Below are 5,912 nucleotides of genomic sequence, written 5' to 3' on the forward strand. Positions count from 1 at the left end.
TATGCAAAATGGGAAGGACTTTTTTCCATACCTAAATTATTTCAGTATTATCTGAGACATAAATTTAAACAGGACTCGAGGTTGTTTGTATATTATTTTAATACATGCATTTGAGAACATTTCTTGATACATGAGGGAGAGTAATTTTGATTGCATTCCAGCCCAAGCACCAACAACTGCATGGACTGCTGCATGCAGTCTTGATCATTGATTCTTTGCATAAACACTGAGAATTTTGTTTATGTATGGTTAACTCTAAGTACTAATATTTAGTGGAGATGATCCTGCAACTAGGGGCAGAGATGCCAAACAATGTGAACTTCTAGAGAGATTTGCTTCATAAACGTTTCATCTCTTTAATAAATTGAATCACAGGACAGTCCCACCATTTGGTTCATCTTTGGTATTAGTGGTCTAAAAGTTTGTATTCCCAGCTAACATTCTTTCTGTCTGCTCTGCTGTGGAGGCTAATTGGTCTTGGGAACTAATTAAAATATCTTGGAAATTGAATTTTGAGTCTGTTTTCAGTGTGCTCCTGCTAATTTAGGGCTCTTGGTTGTTAAGAGTTCTTCCATGCTGTTTGGAACAAAGACTAAGTAGTCTTTTAACAGGCATGACATAGTAATTGAGTGCACCTCAAAGTATGTCTGATCTATGTAATATCTTTTAACATCAGATTATCTGATATGTCTGTCTTTCCAAGCTCTTGGATTGAATGTATGTCATTTGTAATTTTGTGCAGCATCTGAAATGTGTCTGAAACTCAAAGCAAAAAGTTAAGAAAAATATAATCAGACATAAGCATGCATTAGAAACTAGCTCATGAGATTATTTTTTGAGTGCAGATTGGGTGTCAGCAGGATTGAAAAAGGTAGTGCAAAATTTGTTGATGTAGCTTTAAGCAAGATATAATAGATAGAACACCTGAACTGCTTGCGTTTTGCTTTCTGGTTTGGGTTTGGCTTGTTGGTATGGTGTGCTAATCTGGATAGTGGTTTGGATTAGATTTTAATTGGACTGGGATGTTTAGAATAAATCTGTTTGAAACTTTTTTGACAATTACGTTGTATAGACCCTGTTAGTAAGCCTATATTTTGTATAGTGCTTCATGCAAGATAGATCCTTCAGTATCAGTCTGAATTTCTATAATTTTTTCCGTGTAAATTCTTCTATTCTATTACAGTGTGACTGGAACAGCTGCTTTTTAGTTGTATGAAGGAGGTGGAACATTGCATATATATTCCATTGCTACAAAATAATAATAATAATAATCAAAAGTTGCTTTCATTTGTGCATCATACCACTGTTTACAAATACCAGATTCAGTCCCCAGGCCCTGAAGAAGGGAGGTCATTTTGCCTGTATCTTTTTATAAAATAGTTAAAAGAACTTCTGGACTTTTATATTAAGCCAGCTTTGATGTAATAGTGTATTAATTTGTGGCTTTTCAATGGAAATTTTTTTTTAGTGATTGATATGAAATTAAAATGCATAACTAAGGCAGCTAAATAACTAATAACTAAGATAGCTAAATCGAAGTATTTATTAAAGTGTGTAAAAAGACTATGTTGGTCACGTTTGTGTTGGAAGTCTATGAAGCTGGAGAGTCATCAGTGGAAAAAGTAAGCTATGAAAATGCCGTCAGTGATCATTTACAAATGTATAACCTTCAGCCTAAAAAAAAAAAAAAAAAAAAAGAGGAAGAAGAGCATGTGTCTCTGACTGGAATGGAGATGAAAATGCTTTTGCAGAAGTGAAAGAGTAGCTGGCTAGAGGAAATATAAGGTCACTATTTCTGAACATAAAGTAGTAGTTAGAAGATCGATCATGTAAAATTTGCCTGAACACAGTAAGGTCAAACACACCCTAAATGCTGGCTTTCATACCACAATACTTAAATTAGCATTGTAATTTATATTTTACATAAAATTATTTTGCCCTGACCGTTTATTTTTTAATGTAGAAGTTTTATTACAGCTCACCAAAATATTTTTGAAGGTACATATAGAAGCTGCTTATGTTTGATACAACACATTCTCAGTATTTATCATCTTAACTGATTCCTGAAGTAAATTACAGCAAAACACTTCTATCCCATTAAGTACCAGCTCTGGGATAGTTTTGAACATGGCATTCAAATAGCCCGAAATTCAAGCCCATGTTGCAGAATTGTGCAAAAATTGTAGATGTTTAAAAGTGGCAGGAGTATGTAGGTGGACAGCCTGTAATTATTCCAAATCGGTGTAAGTGGTAGGCAGTGGAATTTATGACCCCATTGTTAATTATCTTGTGAGCTTGCCTAAGTGTTGACTGATGTGTTTTACAGCTACTCTGAGTGATAGAGTATCAACCCATAGTTCCTCTTTAGCCAGTTCCCAGTGCATACATTGATATCTAAAGGAGAATGCCGTTTCTGCTACTCTACAGCCAACAGCTCCCTCTTCTTCTGAGGTGATTAAAACCTACATGCATGCTGGTCTTTCCCATCTGGATTGTGAGCGCTGAATCGTAATCTTGTTTATATCAAGGAACAAAAAAGCTCACTGACAGATGTTCCACTTTTCCTTCTTTTGTAAAATAGAATTTTAGTAAATCTGTTCAGTGTTAGTTAAACAGTTTTCGCAGTTCTTTATGCATTTATATTGCCACGGGAAAAGTCCCCATGCTGTATTTCAGGATTCACGTCTTGCAAAGCAGGTTACTGCTTGTGAAATGGTTGTGATGTTTTTCAAATGGGTTCCATTTTGTAATACTGGAGGTACACTTTTGAAATGGTTCAAGTCATTTCAGGTGAAATTTGTAATGGCTGTCCATTGAAAGTGAAGTTTCTGAAGCACAGACTTAAGAGAATTGGAGGAGACATGAGTTTACTTAATAAATTTCACTGTCAAGGAAAGAATCCTGTGTTTCCATTGGAGCTCTTTTTGGCTTGAGAAAGTATTGTAGTAGTCTGGTAATGATGGTTCTGAATATAATGTTTTAAATAACCTCTGAATGTTAATGACCTCATATGTTAAATAGGAGTATTGGAAACAAACTTAAAAAAGGTTGGATGTATATGCTGGGGGGGGGGGAAAGTCCCTCTCTGCAAAATGGGAGAGGGTGCATAAAATGACTGGGGAAAAGAATCAAAGAGATTATTAGAATCCCACATGGCATGGGAGCATTAGCAGTGACTACTGTGAAGTTTCTTTACAGCCTTAGAAGAGATGGAATAGAAGCTGGAAAAGGCAGAGGTTTACAAGAAGACAGGATGAAACACAGAAAGAACGTATTTATTTATTTATTTATTTGTACAGCAGCATGGGGGAAAATGTAAGTTACTGCACTCTGCAAGAGAAAGATTGCAAAGAGCAAGGATAGCTGTAAAATAAAATAAATAAATTCAGGGTGATGAAAATGGAGAGGACCTTTGCACTCATTTAATATAAGTCATATTTATTATACTATTAAAATAGGGCTGGCGTGGCCCCTTTAAAAAACAATGTATCAACAACAGAGACCTGAAGGGATCCACATTAGTTCTTCAAATGTTGTCTCATGATTTTGGGCTTTCTATTTGTTCGTATTCTGTGGTTTCACTTAGAGGTGAGATTGTTGTGCCTTGATGCTGTGCTATGTATAAGTGATAGCTCACATGTTTAGACTTTCTTATGTAATTTGGAGAGGTTTACAGAACTGGGTTTTCAACTGATGTGACACAGTATACCAAATGCCTCAAGCGCTGCATAAAGAAGGTGAGCTGCAGCTGCTTGTTATAAAGGCAGGTATCTGCATATTCTCTCCTTCTATGCTTGAAGCGTTTGGTGATGGTTTTTACCTCTGTTGAAAAGTAGAAACCTTACTGCTGCTTAGTCTTGTTTTTGTGCTTTTTATTTACCTGCCTTTTGACAGAGGGCTGTTCTGTCTCTCCTCCTCCTCTCCAAAAAAATTCTTTTTTTTAATACTTATCCACGTGGCCAGGAGAGCAGGAAAGAGTCAGGCTTTAGGGAACAAAACTTGTATTCTACATTCTTCAAGAGTTAGTTACTTCAGAGATTCACTGCTTTTGTTTTCTGAACACAGATTCCATAGTTTCAAGCGAAACAATTATCTGTCCTAATACTTAGGCATATCCACAGAATCAGTGGATGCTATATTGGCTTTATCTTCTTTATGTTCACAGGAGAAGCTCATTCAAGTTGTCCTCTCATCTGTGTCTGCAAGGAATGGGTAATTTTGGTGCAGAGCTCTTTTCAAGAGACTGTGATGAGGTAATATGTTAAAAAACAAAAACACACATGATGATGGGGCAGATGCCTCTAGAATTATGAAATTGTAAAGTAGAAAAAAAATGGTTGTAAAAATAAATTCACTAGCTAACTCTGCTGTATGTGTAGGAATACATTTTAGAAGCAAATAGTCATAGGTAACTAATGTCTTTCAAACAGGATTTTATGGCACCTTTTATCACTAAAATGTCCAGAAGAGGTACATTTGTTGAAGACGCAAGATTAATTGCAAAGGTATTGCAAATGAAATATATAAAACAATAGAAACTTTAGACGTTCATATTTACACCCTATCCAACTAGGCTCTGGTCAGTGCCCATTAAAAGAACTTCATTCTTGGAAGCACATCCTGCACCGAAACTTCTACAGAGAACAAGATGGAAGAAAGAAAACTGAACCTAGATCCTAAAGGAAAACAAGAGTTGAACGCTGAACTGGAGGCATCCATATTACAGAGGGGGGATTGGAGTGCATGCAGACATCTTAATATGATGAATATGTGCTTAATTCTTCAAAGTGTATACAAAATTATAATTTTTAATAGTTTTCAAACTTTAATTTCTAATGTCGTTTTTGATGTAGTTTTAATGTAATTTACATTTCCCTCTGGCTAGATACAATTGGAACCAGAGATTTTGTGGGTATGAAATCTCAAAACAGTAAGATGTATAAAAGGTTAGAATTGGTAAAGGAAAATTCCACAGCTACATTATCTCTTGCTTTTTCATTGCACATTATACTGCAGAGTCATTTGATTCTCTGGGAAGAGATTTGCACAGACACTTTGTATCCACTAAGTTGAAGTGTTCCTATAAGACTGTTGTACTTAAAACTGTCTTTTAACATACTTAACACTTGAAAAGTATGGCTTCAAAAGTTATCACATGCATTTTTATCTGATACTTGTTTAAATGCCAAACTTGCCATCAAATGACAAATCATAACTTGGATTTTGGGATTTGCAGAAAAGCCCACATTCTCCATGGTCACACTAAATCCTGGAATCCTTTGCAAGTCTTGAGCTGTTGAATGCAAATAATGACTTTTTTGGTTCTTCCTTTCCCTGTCACTACAGATTTTGTTTTGTGTGATCAAAATGGGCAAGAAGGGAAGAAAATGACCTGGGCAGATTGTACATGAAAAGAAAGTTAATAAAGTTCAGCATATAAACATTGGCCTCTATTTTAGTCATGTCTGATTCCATCATACCAAATTTCATGTCTAGATGTCAAGTTTTGTCCTTATCAGAGGAGGAATCTAGTCCTATAGAGATCTTCCACCAAGATGATGAAACTAGCAGTCTCCTGGGAACAAAACTGAACATTAAATAAGCATGTGGATTTCTGTGCATGGAAAATTAGGCAATAACAATATTCAGGTGCAAAAAATATATAGTCTTTTTATTGTTTACTTCTCTCTCGGACTGCTTTCAATTACTGTTTCATGCATGCAGCCAATTTGTTTGCTGGAGTTGCCATGAATCATGAACAAATCACATAAACATTTTAAAAGAAACCCAACCACTGCCCTGCAATGTAGCAACAGTAATGGTAGGTACTTTAGTCAATAGCTTTTTATTATTATTATTACTATTATTGATGTTATGTTCTAAAAAGTATGAGTTGCTGGTGGACAGACAGC

Source organism: Excalfactoria chinensis, chromosome 3 (genome assembly GCF_039878825.1).
Source record: "Excalfactoria chinensis isolate bCotChi1 chromosome 3, bCotChi1.hap2, whole genome shotgun sequence".
NCBI lineage: Eukaryota > Metazoa > Chordata > Aves > Galliformes > Phasianidae > Excalfactoria > Excalfactoria chinensis.